The 16517-nt window shown below is 39.8% G+C and overlaps 1 long non-coding RNA gene across 1 annotated transcript in view; it reads right to left on the bottom strand.

Moving 5' to 3' along the window:
* LOC149119980 (uncharacterized) overlaps nt 1–10846 on the bottom strand; it is a 141725-nt gene extending 130879 nt beyond the window's left edge. The window contains exon 1 of the long non-coding RNA XR_016227027.1: nt 10750–10846. This is a non-coding gene — a long non-coding RNA (uncharacterized LOC149119980). The remainder of the gene's footprint in view (nt 1–10749) is intronic.
* Nucleotides 10847–16517: the final 5671 nt, after the last annotated feature.

Here is a 16517-nt window from a genome sequence, read left to right as displayed (position 1 = left end):
AGCAAGCCAGAAGTGGAGCAAGCCAACAGCTGTGCCCTGATTGAAAAAGAACCTTCCTCTTGTGCCCTGAACTCAATATGCCAGCCTCAAAACCAAAGCTCACATCAGAAAATTCATTACAAACCATGATAAATAAGAAAAAAGAGAAAAAAGCCAAAGAAATGCAAGAGTCCTTTGTGATATTTGGCAGGATTTAGACACAAAGAAAGTGGCTGTTTCCAGATTCATCCCCCCCTTCCACAGACTGACTTTGGAATTCTGATTGAATTCACCTCAAAATCGCTCTCACACTCCATTTGGAGGGAATTAGAATCTGTCACCTCAGCAGAAGCGTTCCATGTCATTTTCCAAAACACAGAATCTCACCTTGGTTGTGTTGCCTATGGATTTCTAATCCTGAATGGTAAATTTGCTGTGTTTTTTTTTTTTTCTTTCATAATGGCTACTCTGTCCAAAATCTTGCTTGTATTGCATCAGAATACAAAATTTGGGAAGGCAGAAGGCAAAACCAACTCAGACCCCGAAAACATTTAGGAAATTGCCACACAAGAAACCACAAATCAGCTGAGGCACCCAAAACAATGACAGCAAGCCAGAAGTGGAGCAAGCCAACAGCTGTGCCCTGATTGAAAAACAACCTTCCTCTTGTGCCCTGAACTCAATATGCCAGCCTCAAAACCAAAGCTCACATCAGAAAATTCATTACAAACCATGATAAATAAGAAAAAAGAGAAAAAAGCCAAAGAAATGCAAGAGTCCTTTGTGATATTTGGCAGGATTTAGACACAAAGAAAGTGGCTGTTTCCAGATTCATCCCCCCCTTCCACAGACTGACTTTGGAATTCTGATTGAATTCACCTCAAAATCGCTCTCACACTCCATTTGGAGGGAATTAGAATCTGTCACCTCAGCAGAAGCGTTCCATGTCATTTTCCAAAACACAGAATCTCACCTTGGTTGTGTTGCCTATGGATTTCTAATCCTGAATGGTAAATTTGCTGTGTTTTTTTTTTTTCTTTCATAATGGCTACTCTGTCCAAAATCTTGCTTGTATTGCATCAGAATACAAAATTTGGGAAGGCAGAAGGCAAAACCAACTCAGACCCCGAAAACATTTAGGAAATTGCCACACAAGAAACCACAAATCAGCTGAGGCACCCAAAACAATGACAGCAAGCCAGAAGTGGAGCAAGCCAACAGCTGTGCCCTGATTGAAAAACAACCTTCCTCTTGTGCCCTGAACTCAATATGCCAGCCTCAAAACCAAAGCTCACATCAGAAAATTCATTACAAACCATGATAAATAAGAAAAAAGAGAAAAAAGCCAAAGAAATGCAAGAGTCCTTTGTGATATTTGGCAGGATTTAGACACAAAGAAAGTGGCTGTTTCCAGATTCATCCCCCCCTTCCACAGACTGACTTTGGAATTCTGATTGAATTCACCTCAAAATCGCTCTCACACTCCATTTGGAGGGAATTAGAATCTGTCACCTCAGCAGAAGCGTTCCATGTCATTTTCCAAAACACAGAATCTCACCTTGGTTGTGTTGCCTATGGATTTCTAATCCTGAATGGTAAATTTGCTGTGTTTTTTTTTTTTCTTTCATAATGGCTACTCTGTCCAAAATCTTGCTTGTATTGCATCAGAATACAAAATTTGGGAAGGCAGAAGGCAAAACCAACTCAGACCCCGAAAACATTTAGGAAATTGCCACACAAGAAACCACAAATCAGCTGAGGCACCCAAAACAATGACAGCAAGCCAGAAGTGGAGCAAGCCAACAGCTGTGCCCTGATTGAAAAACAACCTTCCTCTTGTGCCCTGAACTCAATATGCCAGCCTCAAAACCAAAGCTCACATCAGAAAATTCATTACAAACCATGATAAATAAGAAAAAAGAGAAAAAAGCCAAAGAAATGCAAGAGTCCTTTGTGATATTCGGCCGGATTTAGACACAAAGAAACTGGCTGTTTCCAGATTCATCCCCCCCTTCCACAGACTGACTTTGGAATTCTGATTGAATTCACCTCAAGATCGCACTCACACTCTATTTGGAGGGAATTAGAATCTGTCACCTCAGCATAAGCGTTCCATGTCATTTTCCGAAACACAGAATCTCATCTTGGTTGTGTTGCCTATGGATTTCTAATCCTGAAAGGTCAATTTGCTGTGTTTTTTTTTTTTTCTTTCATAATGGCCACTCTGTCCAAAATCTTGTTTGTATTGCATCAGAATACAAAATTTGGGAAGGAAGAAGACAAAACCAACTCAGACCCCGAAAACATTTAGGAAATTGCCACACAAGAAACCACAAATCAGCTGAGGCACCCAAAACAATGACAGCAAGCCAGAAGTGGAGCAAGCCAACAGCTGTGCCCTGATTGAAAAAGAACCTTCCTCTTGTGCCCTGAACTCAATATGCCAGCCTCAAAACCAAAGCTCACATCAGAAAATTCATTACAAACCATGATAAATAAGAAAAAAGAGAAAAAAGCCAAAGAAATGCAAGAATCCATAATGATATTGGGTTTGATTTAGTTGCAAGGAAACCGGCTGTTCCCAGATTCATCCACCACTAAAGCTGACTGCCTGTGGAATTCTGACTGAATTAACTTGACAATCCCAGTGAAACTCAAGATACCAAATTTCAGCTGAGGCACCCAAAACAAAGACAATAGCCAGAATTGGAGCACACCAACAGCTGTGCCCTGTTTGAAAAAGACCATTCCTCAGGTGCCCTGAACTCTATATTGCAGCCTCAAAACCAAAGCTCACATCAGAAAATTCATTACAAACCATGATAAATAAGGGAAATGTGAAAAAGCCAAAGAAATGCAAGAGTCCTTTGTGATATTTGGCTGGATTTAGACACAAAGAAACTGGCTGTTTCCAGATACATCCCCCCCTTCCACAGATTGACTTTGGAATTCTGATTGAATTCACCTCAAAATCGCACTCACACTCATTTGGGAGGGAATTAGAATCTGTCCCCTCAGCAGAAGCGTTCTATGTCATTTTCCAAAACACAGAAACTCATCTTGGTTGTGTTGCCTGTAGATTTCTAATCCTGAAAGGGCAATTTGCTGTGTTTATTTTTTTTTTTCTTTCATAATGGCTACTCTGTCCAAAATCTTGCTTGTATTGCATCGGAATACAAAATTGGGAATAAGAAGGCAAAACCGACTCAGACCCAGAAAGCATTTAGAAAATTGCCACTCAAGAAACCACAAATCGGCTGAGGCACCCAAAACAATGACAGCAAGCCAGAAGTGGAGCAAGCCAACAGCTGTGCCCTGATTGAAAAAGAACCTTCCTCTTGTGCCCTGAACTCAATATGCCAGACTCAAAACCAAAGCTCACATCAGAAAATTCATTACAAACCATGATAAATAAGAAAAAAGAGAAAAAAGCCAAAGAAATGCAAGAGTCCTTTGTGATATTTGGCAGGATTTAGACACAAAGAAACTGGCTGTTTCCAGTATCATCCCCCCCTTCCACAGACTGACTCTGGAATTCTGATTGAATTCACCTCAAAATCGCTCTCACACTCCATTTGGAGGGAATTAGAATCTGTCACCTCAGCAGAAGCGTTCCATGGCATTTTCCAAAACACAGAATCTCACCTTGGTTGTGTTGCCTATGGATTTCTAATCCTGAAAGGTCAATTTGCTGTGTTTTTTTTTTTTCTTTCATAATGGCCACTCTGTCCAAAATCTTGCTTGTATTGCATCAGAATACAAAATTTGGGAAGGAAGAAGGCAAAACCAACTCAGACCCCAAAAACATTTAGGAAATTGCCACACAAGAAACCACAAATCAGCTGAGGCACCCAAAACAATGACAGCAAGCCAGAAGTGGAGCAAGCCAACAGCTGTGCCCTGATTGAAAAAGAACCTTCCTCTTGTGCCCTGAACTCAATATGCCAGCCTCAAAACCAAAGCTCACATCAGAAAATTCATTACAAACCATGATAAATAAGAAAAATGGAAAAAAGCCAAAAAATGCAAGAATCCATAATGATATAGGGCTTGATTTAGTCGCTAGGAAACCGGCTGTTCCCAGATTCATCCACCCATCCAGCTGACTGCCTGTGGAATTCTGACTGAATTAACCTGAAAATCACAGTGAAACTCGGTTTGGAGGCAATTAATATCTGTCACCTCAGCCAAAGTGTTCCATTTTATTTTCATAAACACAAAAACTCACCTTGGTCATGTTACCTGTAGATTTCTAAGTTTCAAACGCCTATTTGTTGTGTTTTTTTATTTCATAATGGCTATTCTGTACAAACTCTTCTTTGCATTGCATCAGAATACAAAATTTGGGAAGGAAGAAGGCAAAGCCAACACAGACCTGAAAACATTTGGGAAATTGCCACACAAGAAACCACAAATCGGCTGAGGCACTCAAAACAATGACAGCAAGCCAGAATTGGAGCAAGTCAACAGCTGTGCCCTGATTGAAAAAGAACCATCCTCTTGTGCCCTGAACTCAATATGCCAGCCTCAAAACCAAAGCTCACATCAGAAAATTCATTACAAACCATGATAAATAAGAAAAAAGAGAAAAAAGCCAAAGAAATGCAAGAATCCATAATGATATTGGGTTTGATTTAGTTGCAAGGAAACCGGCTGTTCCCAGATTCATCCACCACTAAAGCTGACTGCCTGTGGAATTCTGACTGAATTAACCTGACAATCACAGTGAAACTCAAGAAACCAAATTTCAGCTGAGGCACCCAAAACAAAGACAATAGCCAGAATTGGAGCACGCCAACAGCTGTGCCCTGTTTGAAAAAGACCATTCCTCAGGTGCCCTGAACTCTATATTGCAGCCTCAAAACCAAAGGTCACATCAGAAAATTCATTACAAACCATGATAAATAAGGGAAATGTGAAAAAGCCAAAGAAATGCAAGAGTCCTTTGTGATATTTGGCTGGATTTAGACACAAAGAAACTGGCTGTTTCCAGATTCATCCCCCCCTTCCACAGACTGACTTTGGAATTCTGATTGAATTCACCTCAAAATCGCTCTCACACTCATTTGGGAAGGAATTAGAATCTGTCCCCTCAGCAGAAGCGTTCTATGTCATTTTCCAAAACACAGAAACTCATCTTGGTTGTGTTGCCTGTAGATTTCTAATCCTGAAAGGGCAATGCGTTTTTTTTTTTTTTCTTTCATAATGGCTACTCTCCAAAATCTTGCTTGTATTGCATCAGAATACAAAATTTGGGAATAAGAAGGCAAAACCGACTCAGACCCAGAAAATATTTAGGAAATTGGCACTCAAGAAACCACAAATCAGCTGAAGCACCCAAAACAATGACAGCAAGCCAGAAGTGGAGCAAGCCAACAGCTGTGCCCTGATTGAAAAAGAACCTTCCTCTTGTGCCCTGAACTCAATATGCCAGACTCAAAACCAAAGCTCACATCAGAAAATTCATTACAAACCATGATAAATAAGGGAAATGTGAAAAAGCCAAAGAAATGCAAGAGTCCTTTGTGATATTTGGCAGGATTTAGACACAAAGAAACTGGCTGTTTCCAGATTCATCCCCCCCTTCCACAGACTGACTCTGGAATTCTGATTGAATTCACCTCAAAATCGCTCTCACACTCCATTTGGAGGGAATTAGAATCTGTCCCCTCAGCAGAAGCGTTCCATGGCATTTTCCAAAACACAGAATCTCACCTTGGTTGTGTTGCCTATGGATTTCTAATCCTGAAAGGTCAATTTGCTTTGTTTTTTTTTTTTTCTTTCATAATGGCTACTCTGTCCAAAATCTTGCTTGTATTGCATCAGAATACAAAATTTGGGAAGGAAGAAGGCAAAACCAACTCAGACCCCGAAAACATTTAGGAAATTGCCACACAAGAAACCACAAATCAGCTGAGGCACCCAAAACAATGACAGCAAGCCAGAAGTGGAGCAAGCCAACAGCTGTGCCCTGATTGAAAAAGAACCTTCCTCTTGTGCCCTGAACTCAATATGCCAGCCTCAAAACCAAAGCTCACATCAGAAAATTCATTACAAACCATGATAAATAAGAAAAATGGAAAAAAGCCAAAAAATGCAAGAATCCATAATGATATAGGGCTTGATTAGTCGCTAGGAAACCGGCTGTTCCCAGATTCATCCACCCCTCCAGCTGACTGCCTGTGGAATTCTGACTGAATTAACCTGAAAATCACAGTGAAACTCAAGAAACCAAATTTCATCTGAGGCACACAAAACAAAGACAATAGCCAGAATTGGAGCACACCAACAGCTGTGCCCTGTTTGAAAAAGACCATTCCTCCAATGCCCTGAACTCTATATTGCAGTCTCAAAACCAAAGCTCACATCAGAAAATTCATTACAAACCATGATAAATAAGAAAAAAGAGAAAAAAGCCAAAAAATTGCAAGAATTCATAATGATATAGGGCTTGATTTAGTTGCTAGGAAACCGGCTGTTCCCAGATACATCCACCCCTCCAGCTGACAGCCTGTGGAATTCTGACTGAATTAACCTGAAAATCACAGTGAAACTCATTTTGGAGGCAATTAATATCTGTCACCTCAGCCAAAGTGTTCCATTTTATTTTCATAAACACAAAAACTCACCTTGGTCATGTTACCTGTAGATTTCTAAGCTTCAAACGCCTATTTGTTGTGTTTTTTCTTTCATAATGGCTATTCTGTACAAAGTCTTCTTTAAATTGCATCAGAATACAAAATTTGGGAAGGAAGAAGGCAAAGCCAACTCAGACCCTGAAAACATTTGGGAAATTGCCACACAAGAAACCACAAATCGGCTGAGGCACTCAAAACAATGACAGCAAGCCAGAAGTGGAGCAAGCCAACAGCTGTGCCCTGATTGAAAAAGAACCATCCTCTTGTGCCCTGAACTCCATATTGCAGCCTCAACCAAAGCTCACATCAGAAAATTCATTACAAACCATGATAAATAAGAAAAAAGAGAAAAAAGCCAAAGAAATCTAAGAATCCATAATGATATTGATTTGATTTAGTTGCAAGGAAACCGGCTGTTCCCAGATTCATCCACCACTAAAGCTGACTGCCTGTGGAATTCTGACTGAATTAACCTGACAATCCCAGTGAAACTCAAGAAACCAAATTTCAGCTGAGGCACCCAAAACAAAGACAATAGCCAGAATTGGAGCACACCAACAGCTGTGCCCTGTTTGAAAAAGACCATTCCTCCGGTGCCCTGAACTCTATATTGCAGCCTCAAAACCAAAGCTCACATCAGAAAATTCATTACAAACCATGATAAATAAGGGAAATGTGAAAAAGCCAAAGAAATGCAAGAGTCCTTTGTGATATTTGGCTGGATTTAGACACAAAGAAACTGGCTGTTTCCAGATTCATCCCCCCCTTCCACAGACTGACTTTGGAATTCTGATTGAATTCACCTCAAGATCGCTCTCACACTCCATTTGGAGGGAATTAGAATCTGTCCCCTCAGCAGAAGCGTTCCATGTCATTTTCCAAAACACAGAAACTCATCTTGGTTGTGTTGCCTGTAGATTTCTAATCCTGAAAGGGCAATGCGCTGTGGTTTTTTTTTTTTTTTTCTTTCATAATGGCTACTCTCCAAAATCTTGCTTGTATTGCATCAGAATACAAAATTTGGCAATAAGTAGGCAAAACCGACTCAGACCCAGAAAACATTTAGGAAATTGCCACTCAAGAAACCAGAAATCGGCTGAGGCACCCAAAACAATGACAGCAAGCCAGAAGTGGAGCAAGCCAACAGCTGTGCCCTGTTTGAAAAAGAACCTTCCTCTTGTGCCCTGAACTCAATATGCCAGCCTCAAAACCAAAGCTCACATCAGAAAATTCATTACAAACCATGATAAATAAGGGAAATGTGAAAAAGCCAAAGAAATGCAAGAGTCCTTTGTGATATTTGGCAGGATTTAGACACAAAGAAACTGGCTGTTTCCAGATTCATCCCCCCCTTCCACAGACTGACTCTGGAATTCTGATTGAATTCACCTCAAAATCGCACTCACACTCCATTTGGAGGGAATTAGAATCTGTCCCCTCAGCAGAAGCGTTCCATGTCATTTTCCAAAACACAGAATCTCATCTTGGTTGTGTTGCCTATGGATTTCTAATCCTGAAAGGTCAATTTGCTGTGTTTTTTTTTTTCTTTCATAATGGCTACTCTGTCCAAAAGCTTGCTTGTATTGCATCAGAATACAAAATTTGGGAATAAGAAGGCAAAACCAACTCAGACCCCGAAAACATTTAGGAAATTGCCACACAAGAAACCACATATCAGCTGAGGCACCCAAAACAATGACAGCAAGCCAGAAGTGGAGCAAGCCAACAGCTGTGCCCTGATTGAAAAAGAACCTTCCTCTTGTGCCCTGAACTCAATATGCCAGCCTCAAAACCAAAGCTCACATCAGAAAATTCATTACAAACCATCATAAATAAGAAAAAAGAGAAAAAAGCCAAAAAAATGCAAGAATCCATAATGATATAGGGCTTGATTTAGTCACTAGGAAACCGGCTGTTCCCGGATTCATCCACCCCTCCAGCTGACTGCCTGTGGAATTCTGACTGAATTAACCTGAAAATCACAGTGAAACTCAGTTTGGAGGCAATTAATATCTGTCACCTCAGCCAAAGTCTTCCATTTTATTTTCATAAACACAAAAACTCACCTTGGTCATGTTACCTGTAGATTTCTAAGCTTCAAACACCTATTTGTTGTGTTTTTTATTTCATAATGGCTATTCTTTACAAACTCTTCTTTGCATTGCATCAGAATACAAAATTTGGGAATAAGAAGGCAAAGCCGACTCAGACCCAGAAAACATTTAGGAAATTGCCACTCAAGAAACCAGAAATCGGCTGAGGCACCCAAAACAATGACAGCAAGCCAGAAGTGGAGCAAGCCAACAGCTGTGCCCTGATTGAAAAAGAACCTTCCTCTTGTGCCCTGAACTCAATATGCCAGCCTCAAAACCAAAGCTCACATCAGAAAATTCATTACAAACCATGATAAATAAGAAAAAAGAGAAAAAAGCCAAAAAAATGCAAGAATCCATAGTGATATAGGGCTTGATTTAGTCACTAGGAAACCGGCTGTTCCCGGATTCATCCAACCCTCCAGCTGACTGCCTGTGGAATTCTGACTGAATTAACCTGAAAATCACAGTGAAACTCAGTTTGGAGGCAATTAATATCTGTCACCTCAGCCAAAGTGTTCCATTTGATTTTCCAAAACACAAAAACTCACCTTGGTCATGTTACCTGTAGATTTCTAAGCTTCAAACGCCTATTTGTTGTGTTTTTTCTTTTATAATGGCTATTCTGTACAAAGTCTTCTTTAAATTGCATCAGAATACAAAATTTGGGAAGGAAGAAGGCAAAGCCAACTCAGACCCTGAAAACATTTGGGAAATTGCCACACAAGAAACCACAAATATTCTGAGGCACTCAAAACAATGACAGCAAGCCAGAAGTGGAGCAAGCCAACAGCTGTGCCCTGATTGAAAAAGAACCATCCTCTTGTGCCCTGAACTCCATATTGCAGCCTCAACCAAAGCTCACATCAGAAAATTCATTACAAACCATGATAAATAAGAAAAAAGTGAAAAAGCCAAAGAAATGCAAGAATCCATAATGATATTGGGTTTGATTTAGTTGCAAGGAAACCGGCTGTTCCCAGATTTATCCACCACTAAAACTGACTGCCTGTGGAATTCTGACTGAATTAACCTGACAATCCCAGTGAAACTCAAGAAACTAAATTTCAGCTGAGGCACCCAAAACAAAGACAATAGCCAGAATTGGAGCAAACCAACAGCTGTGCCCTGTTTGAAAAAGACCATTCCTCAGGTGCCCTGAACTCTATATTGCAGCCTCAGAACCAAAGCTCACATCAGAAAATTCATTACAAACCATGATAAATAAGGGAAATGTGAAAAAGCCAAAGAAATGCAAGAGTCCTTTGTGATATTTGGCTGGATTTAGACACAAGGAAACTGGCTGTTTCCAGATTCATCCCCCCCTTCCACAGACTGACTTTGGAATTCTGATTGAATTCACCTCAATATCGCTCTCACACTCATTTTGGAGGGAATTAGAATCTGTCCCCTCAGCAGAAGCGTTCTATGTCATTTTCCAAAACACAGAAACTCATCTTGGTTGTGTTGCCTGTAGATTTCTAATCCTGAAAGGGCAATGCGCTGTGTTTTTTTTTTTTTTCTTTCATAATGGCTACTCTCCAAAACATGCTTGTATTGCATCAGAATACAAAATTTGGGAATAGGAAGGCAAAACCGACTCAGACCCAGAAAACATTTAGGAAATTGGCACTCAAGAAACCACAAATCGGCTGAGGCACCCAAAACAATGACAGCAAGCCAGAATTGGAGCAAGCCACCCGCTGTGCCCTGGTTGAAAAAGAACCTTCCTCTTGTGCCCTGAACTCAATATGCCAGCCTCAAAACCAAAGCTCACATCAGAAAATTCATTACAAACCATGATAAATAAGAAAAATGAGAAAAAAGCCAAAAAAATGCAAGAATCCATGATGATATTGGACTTGATTTAGTCTCAAGAAAACCGAATGTTCCCGGATTCATCCACACCTCCAGCTGATGCCTGTGGAATTCTGTCTGATTTAACCTGAAAATCACAGTGAAACTCATTTTGGAGGCAATTAATATCTGTCACCTCAGCCAAAGTGTTCCATTTGATTTTCCAAAACACAAAAACTCACCTTGGTCGTGTTACCTGTAGATTTATATTCTTCAAATGCCCATTTGTAATGTTTTTTATTTCATAATGGCTACTCTGTCCAAACTCTTGTTTGTGTTGTGTCAGAATACAGAATTTGGGAATGAAGAAGGCAAAGCCAACTCAGACCCCGAAAACATTTAGGAAATTGCCACACAAGAAACCACAAATTGGCTGAGGCACCCAAAACAATGACAGCAAGCCAGAATTGAAGCAGGCCAACAGCTATGCCCTGTTTGAAAAAGACCATTCCTCCTGTGCACTGAACTCTATATTGCAGCCTCAAAACCAAAGCTCACATCAGAAAATTCATTACAAACCATGATAAAAAGAAAAAAGAGAAAGAAGCCAAAGAAATGCATTGAGTCCTTTATGATATTGGGCTTGATTTAGTTGCAAGGAAACCAGCTGTTCCCGGATTCATCCACCCCTCCTAGCTGACTGGCTGTGGAATTCTGATTGAATTCACCTGAAAATCGCACTCACTCTCGATTTGGAGGAAATTAATATCTGCCCCTCAGTGGAAGGGTTCTATGTCATTTTCCAAAACCCAAAAACTCATCTTTGTCATGTTGCCTATGATTTCTAATCATGAAAACCCAATATGTTCTGTTTTTCAATTTCCTAATGGATCCTCGTTCTAAACCCTTGTTTGTATTGCATCAGAATACACAATTTGAAAAGGAAAAAGGCAAAACCAACTCAGACCAACAAAGCATTTAGGAAAAAGTCGCTCAAAATGAAAAATTGCCTGAGGCACCCAAAGCAATTACAGAAAGCCAGAATTGGAGAGAAACAACAGCTGTGCCCTAATTGAAAAAGACCATTCCTCTGGTTCCCTGAACTCCTTAAGCCAGCCTCAAAACCACAACCCACATCAGAAAATTTATTACAAACCATGATAAATAAGAAAATGTGAAAAATGCAAAAAAGAAAAAGAAATGCAAGAGTCCTTCGTGATATGGCGCTTGTTTTAGTACAAGGAAACCAGCTGTTTCTGGATTCATCCACCCCTCCCAGCTGACTGACTGTGGAATTCTGATTGTATTCACCTGAAAAGAGAGAACATTTATAAGTATATTGGGACTGTGGAACCTGTCATTTACCAATCACATGTTAGACTGAATCATAGACCAAATATAGGGAAGAAATCCTATGCATGTAAACCTTGTGGGAATTCATTCAGTATTAAATACCCTCCATCACAGCACTCATATTGTGGAAAACCCTCATGTGTGTAATGATTGTGTGGAAACCACTCACCAGAAGTCAGATCTCATTAGACATCAGAGAATTCACACAGGGTTGAAATCTTACAAATCTAATGACTGTGGGAAGTTCTTTGGCCAGAAGAAACACCTCATAAATCATCAGAGAATTCACACAGGTGAGAAACCTTTTGAATGTAATGACTGTGGAAAATCCTTTGGCCAGAAGGCAAACCTCATAAATCATCAGAGAATTCACACAGGTGAGAAACCTTATGAATGCAATTACTATGGAAAATCCTTTGGCCAGAAGGCAAACCTCATAAATCATCAGAGAATTCACAGAGGGGAGAAACCTTATGAATGCAATCATTGTGGAAAAGCCTTTGCTGAGAAATCAAAGCTCACAAAGCATCAGACAATTTGTACTGGGGGAAACCTTATGATTGCAATGACTGTGGAAAAACCTTTGCTGAGAAGTCAAACCTCAGAAAGTATCAGAGCCTTCACACCATGGAGAAAGCTTATAAATGAAATGACTGTGGAAAAGCCTTTGGTCCCATCCTTGCATACCAAGGATAAATCCCACTTGGTCTGGGTGGATGATCTTTCTGATGCATTGTTGGATTCAATTGGCCAGAATTCTGTTGCAGATCTTTGCATGTATGTTCATCAGGGAAATTGTTCTATAATTACTTTCTTTGTTGCACTTTTTTCAAGTTTAGGAATGAAGGTGATGTTGGCTTCATAGAAAGAATTTGGGAGAATCGCCTCTCTCTCAATTGTTTTGAATAACTTGAGAAGAATTGCAGTTAGTGCTTTAAATGTCTGTTAGAATTCAGCAGTGAAGCCTTCCAGTTTTGGGGTTTTCTTGGTAGTGATGGTCTTTATTACTGGTATCATTTCCATCTGGTTATGTGTGTGTTTAGGTTTTCTATATCTTTGTTGCTCAATTTAGGTAGGTTTTATGGATGGAAGGATGGTGGAAAGCCTCTTTGCTGTACTTCATAACTCATAAGATATCAGAGTATCCACACAGGGAATTTTCTACTTGACCTTTTTGTGCAAATTATATCTCATGAAATATTAGAGAATTCACCAAGGGGAGAAATGCATGAATATAATACATGTGAATAGCCTTTGTGGTGCAAATCAGACCTCATCAAACATAAAAGAATTCTCATGGGGAGCAATTTTATGAATGTAATGACTCAGAGCCTTTTACCATAATTCAGCCCTCATTGTACATCATCAAATTCATATAGGGAAAAACTCCTTTGAAAGTAAAATCCCTTTAATTAGAAGCCATACCTCATAAGACAACAGGGAATTCACGTGGGAGAGAAACCTTATGGGTGTAATGAGTGTTGGAAAGCTCTGCCCAAATCTCTCCTTATATCAGAATGCACAACATATATATCTAATGAATGAAATAAATGTGAGAAAGTCATTTCACATAGGTAATGCCTCATAATCCATCATGGAATTTGAACAAGGGAGAGACCTTAACAATATAATGAATGTGGAAGAGCTTTTCTCCAAAATTCATGTAAGTATTGTGACAAAACCTTTTGCTGGAAATCACATCCTATCCAACAGAGACTCATGTAAAGGAGAAAGCTTATAAATATTATTAGAGTCAGAAGTCAATGGTACATCAGAGAATTGACACAGGTGGTTTCTTAGGCGTATACTAATTGTGCAAAAACATTTTCTTTATTTCAGGCTTGTATAGACACAGAATTCACAAAAGGTGATAGTCTTTGCATGCTGTAAATACGATAAAACCTTTAGCCAGAAATTAGACATCAACAGACTTCAGAGAATTCATAAGGAACAAAAGTCTATGCAATGAATTTGGAAAAAGTATTTCTGTTATAAATCAGTCTTCAATTCCCATGAATAGACTCACAAATGAGAAAACATGCATGCATAGAAAAGTTTTGTACCATAAATTATCTCTAGATGGTAAACTAATATATCACACAAAAGAAAAATCATGAGTGTAATGGAATTGGGAAACCCTTTGCTATAAGGCAGATTTCCAGAAAGCTTAGCAAGATTACAGAAAAGTCTCTGAAAATGTAACATGTCTGAAAGATTTGTTGGCATCACAAACTGGAGGATAGCTCAAGTGCATGTGTTTTTGTGCCTGGCATCCAAATTGATATCTCTTTTTCTTTGATGAATTCCTTGTTTATTTATTTAGCAGATTTAGAGACAAAGGATTCCTGTCCATTGATTTACTACTATATGCCCACAATTGCCATGGTAAAGTATATGGCAAAAACTGAGTGCTGGGGGCTGTGAATCTGATTCATCACTGATAACATTGAAGACATTGGTTCCTGGTTCTTATGCTGCTATGCATGGAAATGTTTCTCTAATTTCATTTTCAAATAGTTCATTGTTAATATAAAGAAATGCTTCTAATTTTTAAAATTTCATTGAAATAATTTGTGATTAATGTGTCCTAGTCATGCATTATTACAGGGTGTAGTGCAATATTTGCACACATTTATGCAGTAAAAAGTGATCAAGCTAAGCAACTACAGTTTTATTAAGTTTTTAAAGAGTTATTTATTTGAAAGACAGAGTTACAGAGAGAAGTAGCAGCAGAGAGAGAGAGAGGTCTTCCTCTGCCGGTTCACTCCCCAGATGGCCACAATGGCCGGAGCTCTGCCAATCTGATTCCAGGAACCAGGAGCTTCTTCCAGATCTCCCACTTGGGTGCAGGGACCCAAGGACTTGGGCCATCTTCTACTGCTTTCCCAGGCCATAGCAGAGAGTTGGATCAGAAGAGGAGCAGCCAGGACTAGAACTGGTACCCACAGGGCATGCTGGTGCTTCAGGCCAGGGTGTTAGCCCACTGTGCCACAATGCTGGCCCCCAAGCAACTACAGTTTCTAATTCTTCTCCATGATTTGAGACTACCAGCTCCTCTCCTTCAGTTCTTTACACAGAACCTAATATGGTTGAATGTAGTCATCTCATTATATTATGGAACACCAGAAGTTCTTTCTGCCTCTTTGATTTTTGATACCTATTATCCAATCCCCCTCTATCCCTAGCTGCTTCCCTTCTCAGCCTCTAGTAATCACAGTTCTGTGTTCAGATCCATTATTTTCTTTCACTTCCACATGCGACAAGGACCAGGTGACATTTGTGTTCCTGCTTCTGGCTTATTTCAATTAATTTAATAATATTTTGTTCTTTTTTTGTATCTAAAAGAGGTTGCCCTGTCCATTGTTTTTCACTGATGGACAGCTAGATTGGTTTCACATCCTGGCTGCAGTGAACTGTGTTATAGTGGCTGTGTTATGGGAAAATTGCTGTATCTTTGATATGCTCTCCTCCTTTCCTTCTAATAAAATTTCCTTATTCTATATAGCCAAGAGCAAGATAACTCTCACATGGTAGGTCAATTTTTATCTTAGTTTAATTTTTGTTATTTATTTGAAAGAGTTACAATAGAGGTAGAGACACAGAGAGGTCCTCCATTAGCTGGTTCGCTCTACAGATGACTACAAAGGCCAGAGTTATGCCATTCTGAAACCTGGAGACAGGAGCTTCCTCTGGGTCTCCCTCATGGGTGCATGGGCCCAAGGACTTGGGCCATCTTCTACTGCTATCCCAGGAGATAGCAGAGAGCTGTATTGGAAGAAGAGCAGCTGGAACTAGAACTGGCACCCAAATGGGATGCTGGCCCTTCAGGCCAGGGCTTTAACTCACTGCACAACAGCGCCAGCCCCAATTTTTATCCTTTTTAAGGAATGACCATACTGTTCTGCATAACATCTGTACTAACTTGTGTTTTCACCTACCATATATGGTGGTTTTCTTTTCCCATGTGCTCTCTAGCATTTGTTATTTTTTATCAGTTTGGCATAAAAATGATATAGTATTGTTCATGTTTTTGTGTATTTTGAAATCAGTTAATTTGTTTATTAAATCTTTATTATTTGAAAGGTGGATTTAGAGAGAGAGGGAAAGACATAGATAGCTTTCATCTGCTGGCTCACACCCCAGAGAGTTTCAACAGTTGAGCCTGGGGCATGCTGGAGTCAGGAGCTTCATCCAAGTCTCCCACATGAGTGGCAAGGACCTGAGTCCTTCGTCCATCTTCTGCTGGTTTCCCAGGTGTTTAGCAGTGAGCTAAATTGGAAGTGGAGATTCCTAAACTCAAAGTGGAACTCAGATGTTATGCTGGCCTCACAGATTGCAGCTTTCCCCACTTGGCCACAATGCCAGCCCCTCTATCAATTTAATTCCTCAAAAATAGCTCAGTAATGTTGGCATCTATCTCATTTTGTTTTTTCTCTGTTATTATTCAACTTATCGATGTCTTATTTTTGTTCACATTATTCCTCTCAATTGCTCTACCTGAGGTGAGTAGGGCTGCTGTGTTGCTTAAATGAAGTGTATGCTTTAGATTACTCATTTAATGAGTGCATGTCATTCACATAGCACTTCACTGAAGTTCTACTATGTCCCAAATCCTCTTCTAGGCACAGAATTTAGACCACTTTTCTCTTAGGCCCAG

The sequence above is a fragment of the Oryctolagus cuniculus genome, chromosome 21 (assembly GCF_051225735.1).
Source record: "Oryctolagus cuniculus isolate XC-2025 breed Fujian yellow rabbit chromosome 21, ASM5122573v1, whole genome shotgun sequence".
NCBI classification, from domain to species: Eukaryota; Metazoa; Chordata; class Mammalia; order Lagomorpha; family Leporidae; genus Oryctolagus; species Oryctolagus cuniculus.
This window is presented reverse-complemented; position numbering and strand designations above follow the sequence as displayed.